The following is a 16,443-nucleotide window of genomic DNA, read 5'->3' as shown; positions in this document are numbered from 1 at the left end:
AATTGATATCTAGTCTCATAGTGTTGTGGTCAGAAAAGATACTTGATATGATTTCAATTTTCTTAAATTTATCAAGGCTTCATTTGTGACCCAAGACATGATCTATCCTGGAGAATGTTCCATGAGCACTTGAGAAGAATGTGTATTGTGTTGTTTTTGGATGGAATGTCCTATAAATATCAATTAAGTCCATCTTGTTTAATGTATCATTTAAAGCCAGTGTTTCCTTATTTATTTTCATTTTGGATGATCTGTCCATTGGTGAAAGTGGGGTGTTAAAGTCCCCTACTATGATTGTGTTACTGTTGATTTCCCCTTTTATGGCTGTTAGTATTTGCCTTATGTATTGAGGTGCTCCTATGTTGGGTGCATAAATATTTACAATTGTTATATCTTCTTCTTGCATTGATCCCTTGATCATTATGTAGTGTCCTTCTTTGTCTCTTGTAATAGTCTTTGTTTTAAAGTCTATTTTGTCTGAAATGAGAACTGCTACTCCAGCTTTCTTTTGATTTCCATTTGCATGGAATACCTTTTTCCAACCTCTCACTTTCAGTCTGTATGTGTCCCTAGGTCTGAAGTGGGTCTCTTGTAGACAGCATATATACGGGTCTTGTTTTTGTATCCATTCAGCTGGTCTGTGTCTTTTGGTTGGAGCATTTAATCCATTTACATTTAAGGTAATTATCAATATGTATGTTCATATGACCATTTTCTTAATTGTTTTGGGTTTGTTATTGTAGGTCCTTTTCTTCTCTTGTGTTTCGCACTTAGAGAAGTTCCTTTAGCATTTGTTGTAGAGCTGGTTTGGTGGTGCTGAATTCTCTTAGCTTTTGCTTGTCTGTAAAGGTTTTAATTTCTCTGTCAAATCTTAATGAGATCTTTGCTGGGTAGAGTAATCTTGGTTGTAGGTTTTTCTCCTTCATCACTTTAAATATGTCCTGCCACTCCCTTCCGGCTTACAGAGTTTCTGCTCAAAGATCAGCTGTTAACCTTATGGGGATTCCCTTGTGTGTTATTTGTTGTTTTTCCCTTGCTGCTTTTAATATTTTTTCTTTGTATTTAATTTTTTGATAGTTTGATTAATATGTGTCTTGGCGTGTTTTTCCTTGGATTTATCCTGTATGGGATTCTCTGTGCTTCCTGAACTTGATTAACTATTTCCTTTCCCATATTAGGTAAGTTTTCAACTATAATCTCTTCAAGTATTTTCTCAGTCCCTTTCTTTTTCTCTTCTTCTTCTGGGACCCCTATAATTCGAATGTTGGTGCATTTAATGTTGTCCCAGAGGTCTCTGAGACTGTCCTCAATTCTTTTCTCTTTATTCTGCTCTGCAGTAGTTATTTCCACTATTTTATCTTCCTGGTCACTTATCCGTTCTTCTGCCTCATTCTGCTATTGATCCCTTCTAGAGAATTTTTAATTTCATTTATTGTGTTGTTCATCACTGTTTGTTTGCTCTTTTGTTCTTCTAGGTCCTTGTTAAATGTTTCTTGTATTTTCTCCATTCTATTTCCAAGATTTTGGATCACGTTTACTATCATTATTGTGAATTCTTTTTCAGGTAGACTGCCTATTTCCTCTTCATTTGTTAGGCCTGGTGGGTTTTTGCCTTGGTCATTCATCTGCTGTGTGTTTCTCTGTCTTCTCATTTTGCTTAACTTACTGTGTTTGGGGTTTTATTTTCACGGGCTGCAGGTTTGTATTTCCTATTGTTTTTGGTGTCTGTCCATAGTGGCTAAGGTTGGTTCAGTGGGTTGTGTAGGCTTCCTGGTGGAGGATAGTAGTGCCTTTGTTCTGGTGGATGAGGCTGGATCTTGTTTTTCTGGTGGGCAGTTCCACGTCATGTGGTGTGTTTTGGGGTGTCTGTGGCCTTTTTATGATTTTAGGCAGCCTCTCTGCTAATGGATGGGGTTGTGTTCCTGTCTTGCTAGTTGTATGGCATAATGTGTCCAGCACTGTAGCTTGCTCGTCATTTATTGGAGCTGGGTCTTGGCTTTGACATGGAGATCTCTGGGAGATTTTCACCATTTGATATTACGTGAAGCTGGGAGGTCTCTTGTGGACCAGTGTCCTGAACTTGCCTCTGCCACCTCAGAGGCACAGCCCTGACGCCTGGCTGGAGTATCAAAAGCCTGTCATCCCCAGGGCTCAGAGTAAAAGGGAGAAAAAAAAGAAAGAAAAAAGATGATAAAATAAAATAAAATAAAGTAAAATAAATTATTAAAATAAAAAATAATTATTAAAAAATTTTTTAAAGTAATTAAAAAAAAAAAGAATGAAAGAAAGAAAGAAGAGAGCAACCAAACCAAAAAACAAATCCACCAATGATAACAAGTGCTAAAAACTATAGTAAAAAAAAAAAAAAAAGGACAGACAGAACCCTAGGACAAATGGTAAAAGCAAAGCTATACAGACAAATTCACACACAGAATCATACACATACATGCTCATAAAAAGAGAAAAAGGGGAAAAAATATATATATCGTTGCTCCCAAAGTCCACCTCCTGAATTTGGGATGATTCGTTGTCTATTCAGGTATTCCACAGATGCAGGTACATCAAGTTGATTGTGGAGCTTTAATCCACTGCTCCTGAGGCTGCTGGGAGAGATTTCCCTTTCTCTTCTTTGTTCACACAGCTCCTGGGGTTCAACTTTGGATTTGGACCCTCCTCTGTGTGTAGGTCGCCTGAGGGCGTCTGTTCTTTGCTCAGACAGGACGGGGTTAAAGGAGCAGCTGCTTTGCGGGCTCTGGCTCACTCAGGCCAGGGGGAGGGAGCAGTACAGAGGAGGCGGGGCGAGCCTGCAGCGGCAGAGGCTGGCGTGACGTTGCACCATCCCGAGGTGCGCCGTGCGTTCTCCCGGGGAAGTTGTCCCAGGATCACGGGACCCTGGCAGTGGCGGGCTGCACAGGCTCCTGGGAGGGGTGGTGTGGAGAGTGACCTGTGCTCGCACACAGGCTTCTTGGTGGCGGCAGCAGCAGCCTTAGCATCTCATGCCCGTCTCTGGGATCCGTGCTGATAGCTGCGGCTCGCGCCCGTCTCTGGAGTTCGTTTAGGCGGCGCTCTGAATCCCCTCTCCTCGCGCACCAGGAAACAAAGAGGCAAGAAAAAGTCTCTTGCCTCTTCGGCAGCTCCAGACTTTTTCCCGGACTCCCTCCCGGCTAGCTGTGGCGCCCTAACCCCTTCAGGCTGTGTTCACGTCGCCAACCCCAGTCCTCTCCCTGCGATCCGACCGAAGCCCGAACCTCAGATCCCAGCCCCGCCCGCCCCGGCGGGTGAGCAGACAAGCCTCTCGGGCTGGTGAGCGCTGCTCGGCACTGATCCTCTGTGCGGGAATCTCTCTGCTTTGCCCTCCACACCCCTGTGGCTGCGCTCTCCTCCGTGGCTCCGAAGCTTCCCCCCTCCGCCACCCGCCATCTCCGCCTGCGAAGGGGCTTCCTAGTGTGTGGAAACCTTTCCTCCTTCACAGCTCCCTCCCACTGGTGCGGGTCCTGTCCCTATTCTTTTGTCTCTGTTTTTTTCCTTTTTCTTTTGCCCTACCAGGTACGTGGGGAGTTTCTTGCCTTTTGGGAGATCTGAGGTCTTCTTCCAGCATTCAGTAGGTGTTCTGTAGGAGTTGTTCCACACGTAGATGTATTTCTGATATATTTGTGGGGAGGAAGGTGATCTCCACGTCTTACTCTTCCGCCATCTTGAAGCTCGTTATGTATCATTTCCAATTGTCTTCTTTCACTTAGCAATATGCATTAAATGTGCTTCATGCCTTTTCATGGCATGTTAGCTTATATCTTTTAGTACTGTATAATATTCTATTGTATTGATACACTACATTTTGTTTATCCATTCACCTATTACTGAAATATTTCATGGTTACTTCCATGTTTTGGCAATTATGAATAAAGCCGCTATCAATATCCTTATGCAGGTTTTTGTGTGGTCATACTCATGTGAGTAAATACCAAGATGTACAATTGCTAGATTGCATGGAAAGCATATGTTTAGCTTTGTAAAAAATTACCAAACTGTTTCCAATGTGGCTGTGCCATTTTGCATTTTCACCAGCAGTGAATGAGAGCTCCTGTTGCTCCACATCCTTGTCAGCATTTGGTGTTCTCAGTGTTTTATTTATTTTCTTAGGCCGTGCTGCACGGCATGTGGGATCTTATACCCCAACCAGGGATCAAACCTGTTCCTGCTGTGGTGGAAGCTCGGAGTCTTAACCACTGGACCGCCAGGGAAGTCCCCAGTGTTGTCAGTGTTTTAGATATTGAGGTCTTTGTTTGGATCTTTTGACCACTTTTGAATTGGGTTCTTTGTTTTCTTATTGTTGAATTTGAAAAATTTTATATATGATGCTTTATCAGAAATGAGTTTTGCTAAGATTTTCTCGCAGTCTGTTGCTTGTGCTTCCATTCTTTGAAGAGCGTCTTTTGCAGAGCAGGAACATTTAACTTTAATGAAGTCAACCTTATCAATTCATTCTTTCTTACATTGTGCTTTTGGTGTTATATATAAAATGTCATTGCCAAACCCAAGATTTTCTAGAAGTTTTATAGTTTTTGTTTTACATTTAGGTCTATGGTTTTAATATTATATTTTCTTGACCAATTTAGATCATCAAAGTGAATGTCCTTGGTGTAGTTGTTAAAAATAGTGTTTAGTATAGCTGATTCACTTTGTTATAAAGCAGAGACTAACACACCATTGTAAAGCAATTATACCCCAATAAAAATTTAAAAAAAAAAAGTATTTAGAGTCAGTCTTTCTGGGTTCAAATCTTTCAGGTACCCACTTACTTAGTGTGACCTTTTAAGGTTACTTAAACTCTGTGTTTTCATTTACTGTAAAGTAGAACTAATGATAGTTCCCTACAACATAAAGTAGGATATTATGGGATAATACATTTAAAGTGTGTTAGAATACTTAAGGGACAAAATAAATGATGATTAATAATAATTGTATTGTGTTATAGCACAGTAATGCACTGGGATCTTATTGAGATTTGGGAGATTTTTGTCCACATTCTATTTGCTTCTGTCTCTTTTTCGTCAGGCTCTCTTGTGTCTTATTTTTGCCATGGTCCTGACTGTGGCAGCAATAACCAAACCTAACCACCAATTCTGCCCTGAGTTTGGAAAGATCTATTAAATTTGTGTATAAAAGAGAAATAAATTAGAAGTAAATAAGTCCTGAGGTCATTTTATTTTAATATACAATGTAGTGTATAAACGTTTTGCCTTCTCATATGTTTTTTTCCTCTGAATGGTTGTATTCACTAGACAGCGGTAAATCTTTGCTTCTCAAAATTATTTAGTTGGAGAAAGGGGAGAGAGAAATAAAGAGAAAGAGAAAAAACAACAACAAAAAATAGTGAATGCTAAATAAAATAGAACTATAAATTCAAATACATATATTAACTCCTTTGCTATAACTAACAGCACATCATGTAATTGCACAGGATTAAACAATATGCTAGACAGTATAAACATCATAGAGTAGTTATTCAGCTGAACTGTAATTATATTCTTCTTTTATCATATTCTAGAGCTGTATGTGTTAGATTTTGACAGAGGCCTTTCCAGGTTGCTACTGGGTGCATGTTAGCCTCCCACAACTGCTCCCCTCATTCAGAATGGGGTATCTAGCCATCATTTTTTATGTTACCATTCCCATGACCCCAAAAAAGCACAAGCGACTAAACTTGGGAAGACATCTATAATTAGGAAGCATAAAAATTGGTTATTCAGGTGGTATGTGGGAAATCTCTATACCTTCCTTTCAATTTTGCTGTGAACCTGAAACTGCTCTAAAAAATGAAGTCGATTTTTTAAAATTGGTTCTTCTCTCCAAATAGCTGAGTGCATAATATATAAACCCAGGAGCTCTAAGCAACCATGCTTCCTCACTCTGATTGGGTGGCAGATGAAGCTGATCTACAAAAAGAGACAAAAGAACAGAGCAGGCACAGGAGGTGGAGCTCTCCTGAGAATTGGAGTATACTGTTGGCCTACTGATTCCACCAACTTGCAAAGGTCAAACTACACTTTGTTCAGACTTCAGTTAGGCAAACCTATTAATACAACCTTCCCCTTTGCTTAATGTAAGTACAGGTGGCTTTTGTCAATTGCAACAACAAATAAAAAGCCCTGAAGATAAATTGAATAAATAAATAAATAAAGGGTGGTGGCATGATTAAAGGGAAGCCATGTGGAAAAGCGAAACTGTACCATCAGTGCAAACTTCCTGACTTTCCAATCCTGCCTAGTTCAACTTGAGAGAGTCTTTCAAAATGTTTTTTTTGTTTTTGTTTGTTTTACCAGTTTTTGTTCCAATTGACTACAATACGTACTGTGTAAGTGGGATTCTTATTCTTACTTTTTTTTTAATTGCAAGTTTGAAGAAAGTTAGACCAGCAATACCCAACTTGATTATGCATCAGAATTTCTTGTATCTTCTTTTTAACCATAAAAATGTTCTGTTCCCACCGCTGTAATTCTGACTCACTAGGTCTGTGGCAGGCTCTGGGAACCAATGTTGTTATGGAGCTGGAGAGCTGCTTTGGATGTTAAGTTGAGAAATGCTGCTCTAAACCAAGTACTTCTGTTCATAAAGCTTCTTTTAATTTTGAAATTTCACTGTGACCAAACACTGGGTATTTAAATTTCCTATGAATTGAACCTCATCTACTATTTTTTCTTTTTTACCATGAAGCATATTTCCATAAACACTTTTAATATTCTCAGGCCAATTTCCTAGTTCAAATTTTATTTTTCTCCTTAGCTTTGACATTGTAATTTCTCATTTCAATAATTCCACTACTAAACTAAATACTTACAAATCACAAACAAACTGCAAATTGCCATCCATTCTTTTGGCCTTCCCTCATTTCGTGTTTTCAATATCTAGAATTGGGAATTTCTGACGGTCCCATGCTTTATACATTGCTTTTGACTTTAGCTTTTATAGAGAGGGCCGTGAGACTCTGTTGATTGCAGCTAACACCAAATCATGTTTGATGCCCAGCCCTTAGTGCTTCTTGGCAATTTTTAACACCTCATTTCCCTCTTTATTGCATTCTCTACTGTAACCATCTCAAACTTCTTCACTACTTCGATATCCCAAGTGGCACTTGACCTCAACAGATGACTTCAACACCTTCTGTACTGAGACAAAAATCAATCTGATGTGAGAGTCCCCATTCAGGCTTCTCTCTACCTCAAAATCTCTCTTTTATCTTTACTTTACATTTCCTTTTGAGCTCTTATCTCTTAGGAAGTTCCGCTCCTTTTCTTTACTGAGACTAACCCCTAGATTCGTGCTCTTTATCTTATGGTCCCTGTCTCAGACTCTTATTACATCAGTTATTCCCCTTACTAGCATCTTTAGCCTTTTGTTCTCTACTGGATTCCTCCCCTCTGCATTCAGATATGTTTTGGTCTCCCCATCCTTACACAAAAGAGGTAGCTCCATAAATATTTAATGAAGTGATGATGAATTGAATTGAACTTAATTCCTCAAGCTCACAGAGTTACTAGTGACAGAGCCAAAAAATTAAAACCCAAGCGTCGTGATCTTAGTTCAATATTCTTTCCAAAGATAAACATTTCTTGAAGGTATATTTTACAACTAAATATCTCCCTAAATCCAAATCCAGTGATTATATTTGTTGAAGTGCAAATGTTTAACCCACTAAAATATAATACTGTTTGTCTACTCATCAGTAAATACTATTCATCCTAATACAATATGATATTTGGTCCTTAAAATCTCATGTTATACATTATACATGTAAATAATTAGTTACAGAATTGGAAACATATTAGTCATGTATGATAGATAAACTAATTTGAAGGGCTTATTTTATTATATCATTTAAATGCTGTTATAGTTTAATTTAATACCAAAGACTTTTTATTTATTACCAAATTGATTATAACTTGATAGCTTACCATGTTTATCTCTTGGAGATCCTTGAGAAACGGTCACTATTAATTTAAAATCAATTATAGTAGTTGAATAAAGAACCACTGTCCTTTTTTCCTGTCTAGAAAATAAAGTCTTAGGACCAAAACAATGCATCACTTTTTAGAATTAAAATCTATTCTGAGAAAAATGATGCCAGTCACACACATGCAGAACAAACCTCTGACTAGACATAATTCTATTATATTAATTTATTGGTTAACTCTTCTCGGGCTGCTGTAAACATAACAGGAGCCAGACAATGAACTGCAAAATATATTTACATGACATAAGCAGATACCCAGCATTTCAATGTTATATGAAGGTGCATTCTTAAACATGGATCTCAACTTCTGGTTTCTTATATACTTAAAGTCATGATGCTTTCTTTTCTGAAATAATTTAATATAATTACATTATAACAAATTTTAAGCAAAAGCACTTAAAGTAGATACATCACCATATCTTCTCAAGCTGAAGCTATGAATTCTAAATTTTGGTATAGCTGTTTAAATGGTCAGATGTCTAGAGAGAATAAGCACTATTTAGAATTTCTCAAAACATTTTATTAATTTGACTACCTTTTGGTTTTGCACATTTCAAAATTGTATAAGGAAACAGTTTTAGGTCATATTTTCTAGAAACTGGTGTATATGATTTCCCCAACACCTGAAAACTTTCTATCTAGATTAACTATAAAGTCATAGCTTTCACATTAATGTAAACAAACTTTACATCCTTTCTAATCCTAAGTTTTTATCACACAGAATTTATATTAACTTTATAAGAATTTAAAAAAATAAAATATAAAACGGATAAGGGCTAAACCTGTGTGTATCTTAATATTGCTTATGACATCTGCCCATTTACACATAGCACTAGTATTGATACTTGATATTTGACCACTGAACCAGAATAGAGATGGGGTGATTGTGCATATTGTTTATGACTTTGATATTAGAAGTGGATTATGAACCAGTAGCTTGTACAAGACCACAAAGGGTCTTAAGTAGACTTAGCTAGGATCTTTATATGTTCCAGCAAGTCAATTCTAATATTTCTACCTTGTCATGAGGACAAGAAAAGTTAATATAGAAAACCCATTAATGACAGTATTTCAATCTTTGCAAAATGTGTTTTTGGAATATGTATTAGTTTTATTCTACTTCTGTCATTAAAATAATGATCCTAGATAATGTACTCAAGCACATAATAAGACAGGATTCATGCTTTGGTTTTATGGGAACATTCATTTCCTCCATCATCAGTGTCATGCTGCTGATGTTTACATCCCGTTTAGAAGGGAGGAAAAGGACAAGAATGCTATTTTACCCTGTGTTTGGCGTTTTTGAACCTATTGTTTACAAGACTAATATCTTTCGATATCTCCTAATCAGCACCTCCTAATCTGATGTAGAGAGAGAATGGGAGTTACTGGGAGGAAGCAATAGATACTCAGAATCTGGGAGATTTTCCTGTACTTTATATCAGTTATATTATTGTTTTAGTTCTTAAACTTCAAAAATTATTTTAAATATATTGGGAATGCTCATTTCCTCCTCTTTAGCTTGTCATAGTCTCTTTATACTATAAAAGGTTTTAAGATCTTTATCATTTTAATATAATTTTTAAATTACACATTTTATTTTTAGGAAAAAAAGTTTTACATTTTAAAAGAAGTCATAGATATTTTTTGTATTTTAACATAACATTATATGTGCACTCTTTGGTTGTTCAGTTCCTTGATTTGCACTATAACACTTATTTTCCATTGACCCTTCCTCATCAACTGGTTTTTGTTCAAATTTCTCCTCCTCAGTAAGGGATTGTCTGATTATTTTCTCTAATGTTTCCTTCCCCACCCACTCTACCTTTGTGACACTTCTCAATATCTGACATTATTTTTATTTATTTGTTTATTATGCTTCTTTTCCACTAGAATGTGAGATCTTTAGGATAAAGATGTGCTTCTTGTTTACTGCTCTACTTGTATTGTATAGAGTATCTGTGGCTGGTACATTTTTGATATTCAAAACATATTTGACTTAATAAGTAAATGGATGGATGAATGTATCAATCAATGAATTAATACATGGTATCTTGCCTCAAGTAACTCACTGTCTAATGAGCCTGTCAATTACTATTATCTAAATATATTGTGATTATCACATTTATTTATTAAAGCTACCATCTCAATCTCCTGATAATGATTAGTAGCTCCAATTGTTCCACTGAAACTGGGATAAAGGCAAAAACATTTTCTGCTTTAAGTGAACATCAGAGTTTTCCATCTTCCAAACAGCAATACATACTTAAAATAAAAAAAAAAAAATGTAGGCAGGAAAGGAAGTTTATTGAATTTTTATTCATTGATATTCTTTAATTCTTTTCTCTTCAGCTTTTGTATATGAATATGCAACAATTCAGATGGTTGCATGGGGAAGGTAAGCAATTGACAAAGAATGAAGCTAATTTGGAATTGATAAAGTCATTTACAAATTTCTATTTAACATTGTTGATCACGAATATCAAAGCAGTTAAAGAAATTAGAGTGTTTCTATTGGTGCAATTGCCTTATGCATCCAAAATTTGTATTTGTACACTAATTTTGAGTGTATAGTTCAGTCCCTTTCACATAGTATAAATTTAATATATGCTTTTGAAGAAAACGCAATAGTGTCTTAAAACTAGTGGACTCACTTATAGATGTCTAAGGGAATTATCACTGGCCTTGTTAATTAACAATAGCAACATCGCCCAGTAGAACTTTCTGTGATGATGGAAATGTTCAATAATCTGTGCTGTCCAGTATGGTAGCCACTAGCTATAGGTAGCTCTTGAGTACTTGAAATGTGGCTAATGTGACTGAGGAACTGATTTTTACATTTTATTTAATTTTTACTAACTTTAATTTAAATATAAATGGTAGTATGTGGCCAGTGGTTACCACTTTGGCTGTTGCCATACTGATTGTGATGGATAATGATTTTTAACAGATTAAGCATTTAACAAATCTTTCAGTTGTCACAATGTTCTGGGTGTGAACAATCTTGATTTTCATCTAAATCTTTTAGCTTTTTATGCTGTTGAGGTCCACAGTATACTTGGGTTCTACATAACATTCCACTGTTGCATATTTCTCATAAAGGTTAGACTTGATATCCAATAAATTACTTTTTAAAAAGTAATGTGAAACCTCAGCCATTTACTGGATAATTCTTACTATTTCTTTTGTGTTGATTTGGGAGAATATGTTAGATTGTAGGAAGACAGCTAGTTTATAAATGTAAAAGGACTATAATTGTCATATAGAAGCCTAAGTAAATCTTTCCTGGTTTCATCAGTGGTTTTCTCTGATAAGAACTATTATCCAAGTCTCTGAAAAATTTTGAATAGCAAAGGATAATTGTAATACAATAAAGGCATTTTATGAGAAAAATAATATGTCATTTGACCGTGCTATCAAATATGTGTATGAAAGTAATCCTCTATCTCATATATAAAAATTGTAATAATACAACATCAACAGGGCTGAGGTAAACATTATATTCTTATTTTCTTTCATTTGAGTTTAAGCTATGAAGTTAGACACGTCTATCAGCACTTTCTACAAATTATTTATTTAATTCCCCATATAGTGATAATAATTATAACCACCTTGTAGAGCTGTCTTGAGGGTCACATTTGAAAATACACAAAAAGCGTATAGCATGGTGCATGGCACAAAGCAGGCATGCAATAAATGTTGTTTTTCATTTTTCTTATTTTCCCAGAAGCCATTATAGCCACCAATAAGAGATCAAAGCATGAAAGAGTGTTAAACATTTTTCCCCTATGAGTTGAGGTAACTTTCTTGGAAAATCAGTGTGCACAGATGTATACTTGACATAGACAAGAGAGAGAAGAATCTGCCATTTTATAATAACAAGAATACAACTTACTAACTCTGCCGTGATGTCAGTTCTTTTAATAGGTACATATGCCAAGTAAACTACAATTTTGAAGGGAAAAGTCACCTTTTAAATGCAAACTATGATTAACATTACAAAATACACAAAATGACTTATCTTTATTTCTAAATATCCACATATAGAAGATTACAGAAAGTGCTGTAAGCTCCGTAAGTCTTTTTTTCCTCATAAAATGTTATGGGGAAAATGGTGGAGCAGTAGAAAGAACGAGAAACTAAAGGACGCTTGAATTTTCTGGTTTGTGTCACTTTTACCTTAACATATTTTTCTGCATGTTCATTTTCCTTTGTGTGCTTTTCTTTCTTAAAGAATAAAAGAAAAATCTACCTCATGAAAATGCAGGAGAGTCATCCCACATAAAGACCATCTTTAAAATGCGCATTATTTATTTGACAGACTGTAATGGCTGTTTCAAGGATATTATGGGCTGTCACGTGAATATGTATTTTAGAATGAATACTACAGTACAAATACTGCACTTGCACAATGCACATCAAAAATATAACCTAATGAAATCTCTTCTGAAGATTAGGTAATATATAAGGATATCCTGGAAATGGAAAAACCCAGTTGAGTTAAAATAGGAAAAACCTTACAACCCTAAATAATGCATAAGTCAACTTCTTTGGGAAGTGAGGGAGTAGAAAAGGAAAACAATGTAACAAAACATAGCTTAACCCTGAATGGTAATTACACTTCCAGCTCTTGATTCTGGTATCAAGTGAACTAGAGCTTTTGGGAATTTTATATTTGGTTGATATTGATATATCATCAGTGATTTAGAATTATATTGTATTTGTAAGATTTCAGGCCCAGTTATCACATTCAGGATTATTAATAAATTTGAAGATTTAATGAGATAGAGATTATTTTAGGTTAGAACAAAATAATTCATGTACTCATATAATACATTTTTTGTGAATACCTCTAATTCTTATGGTTCGGTATTAAGTTCAGTAGCAGCTACAAGATGCAATGAATACCTATCCTTACCTGAGAGCTTAGAGTCAAGAGGGAAGCTATAACATGATATAGCTTACTAAAACACCAGGCTAAAAACAGTAAGGGATGTAAAAGGCATACGGATAAACTGTTTCAGCAGTCTTGTAGAAAATAGTAAATAAAAAGAACAATGTGGCAAATCTACAATACAGACAGATAAACAGCTTTTAGGTTTGATTTGTATTCCATAAATAATTATGCCTTCAGTTTAGAATGTTCTTATCTAACATTACACACCTTTTTTTTTTTTTAATGTTCAAGAAGTTTTTTGGGTTTTGTTTTTTCAGAACATGCAAGAATATACTCATAAGTGTTGCTTACTTCAAATATTTCAGTGATTATCAGGGTTTTCTAACTGATTATTGTAATAAGTCTACAAAATAAATATGGCACAAAATCTTCAAGTAAGTTATTGATTTTAACTTTTAGTAGATACTCTTATGTCTTTATTTTATATTTTTAAATTTTCTCCCCTTATTCCCTAAAAGTATCAAAATAGACTTCTTTTGCTGAGATGCACATGGCTCTGCCAATCAAAGCTCCTTTGTTTCTAAACTTTTTCAACAGAACAAAATTTCTCCATAGTACATCTTCATTGGTCTTCAGAAGAATTCACAGAACTTAGAATAAGGACGTGATATTAAAGAAAACATGGAATTAATGAAAATCTGGTGCAACCGCCAACATTATTGATATTAATTAAACTATTTCTAAGCACTTATTATATACCAGGCATCCATTTAGATTGGTGCTGTCCTTTAGAACTATAAGGTAATCCATGTAGATACTTTAAAATTTTCTGTTAGTTCCATTTTAAAAAGTGAAAATGAAAAAGGCAAAATTAATTTTAATAATATATTTCTAATATCATTTCAAAGTTTATTTATTAGTGACATAGTTTACATTTTTTCGTACTAAGTTTTTGAAATCTGATGTATATTTCACACTTACAGCACAACTCAATTCTGACTAGTTACATTTCAAATGCTCAATAGTCTCATGTGGCTAGTTGTTGGTTACCCTACCAAACAGTGCTGGCCCAGTATTTTCAGTCATTTTATGTACTTTAACTTTCAGAGTCATCCTGTAAGGTCACTATTATTAATCCCGTTTTGTGGATGAGCAGACTGAAATTCAGAAAATGTAAGTGACTTCACACAGCCAATAAGTGATGGGAATGAAACTTGAATCCCATTGTATTACAATCCTTTCCACAGATTTATTATAGAGATTTCTTAAATGAAGCTAGGTATTTTGGGATTTGGACTTCCAGTAAATAGTTCTTAAACTATGCTCTTCCTATAATTTTTCTAAAAAATAAAGGACTTTTTAAAGTTGCACGCAAAACATACCTTTCTAAAGCAGACAAAGCTGAAAACATCTCCCTATTTCATAGCCTTTATTGACTTCTGATTTGTTCCATTTCAAAGCACAAATAGCATATCATTGAAATTACTCCTTTGACTTTGTAATCTTTCCCTGGGCTTTATTAAAGATACAGGCCTATTTACTGTCACAGTCTTTTTTTCTAATATTTGTGATTTTTTTCAAATTACAACATGAAACTTCTATGTTCACTAAGGCTCTGACTGATTTAGTTGTTTCCAATATTTTGGTGGTTGTTTGAAATTTCTTGTTTATGAGGCTCGTCTCCTCTTTAAGTGAAGAGACTCAAAAGCTGATTATGAAATATGGTGAAAATTTGTTTTCACTCCATATTGACACTCTAGTAAGAGAAAATGGGCTAGCATTAAGCATGGGAGACTTGGGCAGGTATATTAAGAGGATTTCATTGTGAATATGAGTGTCTAACCCCAGGCAGTCTTTGTGACATTGTAGACTCTCCTACGAAATTCCAGTGAAGCAAAAAGTTTGAACTTTTCTAAAAGGTTTATCCTCTACTAAACTTGTACCAGACACAAGAATATGTTCAGAGGAAAAGAATATATTTTCTGTTTTCTAAGAGATTAGTACAGAATGTGGATGACAAATACAACTGATTCATTAGGAAAAATAAATCCCGATAGAAGACAAAAGTTCTAAAATTTAAATCAAGTGTCTTAAGAATGCAAATAAGACGCAATTCTGATGAGATGAATTTGGGAACCAGGGAGAACATTGGAGATGGTGCAGAGCAAACCTGGAGGGGAAAATAGGAGATATCCTGCACAGATAACAAGTTGAGACACATTTATTTAAATATATAACATTTGCCAAATATTTAAATGACCAAGTCTTCCTAATTCAGCTGTCCTCAGGTAGGGGTGGTCAAATCTTTAAAGTACTAGATGTATGTTTTATTATTTGTTGATTATAATCCAGAGGCATGTCTTCCTATATTTTAGCTCTATTACACAATCTTTTTTATAACCTCTTTTTGGTTATTATTGTTACTGTTTCTATGCATGATTCATTCAATAAATATTTAAAACAACAAAAATAATGGTGGAGATTCTAATATATTTGTTTTATTTTGAATGAAATTCTTTCTGCAGTTAGGAAGTCACAACCAACACTCACAATGGCTGAATTGCACAAAGTAGAGCCATCTTCCTGCACACAAGTCTGATCTCATAGACTATAGGTATTTATTATCTTTGTCTTTGTGCTGCTTTGGTTAGTGTTTTCCTTTTTCTTTTTGGCTGCCCATCCTTCATTTTCATTCCTTTGTCAATCTAATTTCCTATTACTAGAACTACCTTTTTTCATTTCAGTATCTTGTAGTCCGTCTGTAATTAGGGGCATCAGCAAGGAGAGGACATGAAAGACAAAGTAGGTAAATTGGAGGCTCCCTTCTCGGAACTTAAAATTTGATCAGAGAGAATGAGAGGCTGAAGATGTTTGGAGTTTGACTCTTTCCAAGCAGTAGCAATAATTTCTGTTTTATCCATGAGACCACTGTGTAAGTTCTTGCTTCTAAGTCTTTTTACCCCTATGTTCCAAGTTTTAGTCAATTATGTGAGAACTTGACTTCCTTTTTAAAATCACCGTTTGCTTAATTTAGGCAGAGACAATATCTAGTGCTTTCAATCCAAAGAACTCTAATTGATATGCTATTTAAGTATAACAGAAATGGGTTGAAATTATTGCCTTGAGTCCTGGGGAAGTTATTCAGTTTCTTGATAATCAGCCTCATCTTCTGTAAAATGGGGATATTAACACCTATTTGAATATTATTTGGGGCTACCAAATGAAAAAATGATATAAAGTGCTTGATTCAGAGCAGGTGCTCGGAAATACAGCTAAGTATACATATACAAATTATTACCCAATGATAAGTTTCTCTGTGTGTATTCATCATTAAATACATGAACACACAAACACCTATACTCTCAAACCTATAATCACACACAATTCTTTCTCTCCATTGCTGAAGGAAGAGTGTTCCGAGCTTAGGAAAAACGTACCACTTCTATCAATGCTAGAAACATATGCTTGTGTTTAGAAATTACCTAGTGGTAAATGTGCACATGAACACACACAAAAAATCATTCAGCCAGAGCTA

This window comes from Balaenoptera physalus, assembly GCF_965194825.1.
Source record: "Balaenoptera physalus genome assembly, chromosome: 17".
In the NCBI taxonomy this organism is placed as follows: Eukaryota; Metazoa; Chordata; class Mammalia; order Artiodactyla; family Balaenopteridae; genus Balaenoptera; species Balaenoptera physalus.
Note: the sequence above shows the minus strand (reverse complement) of the source record.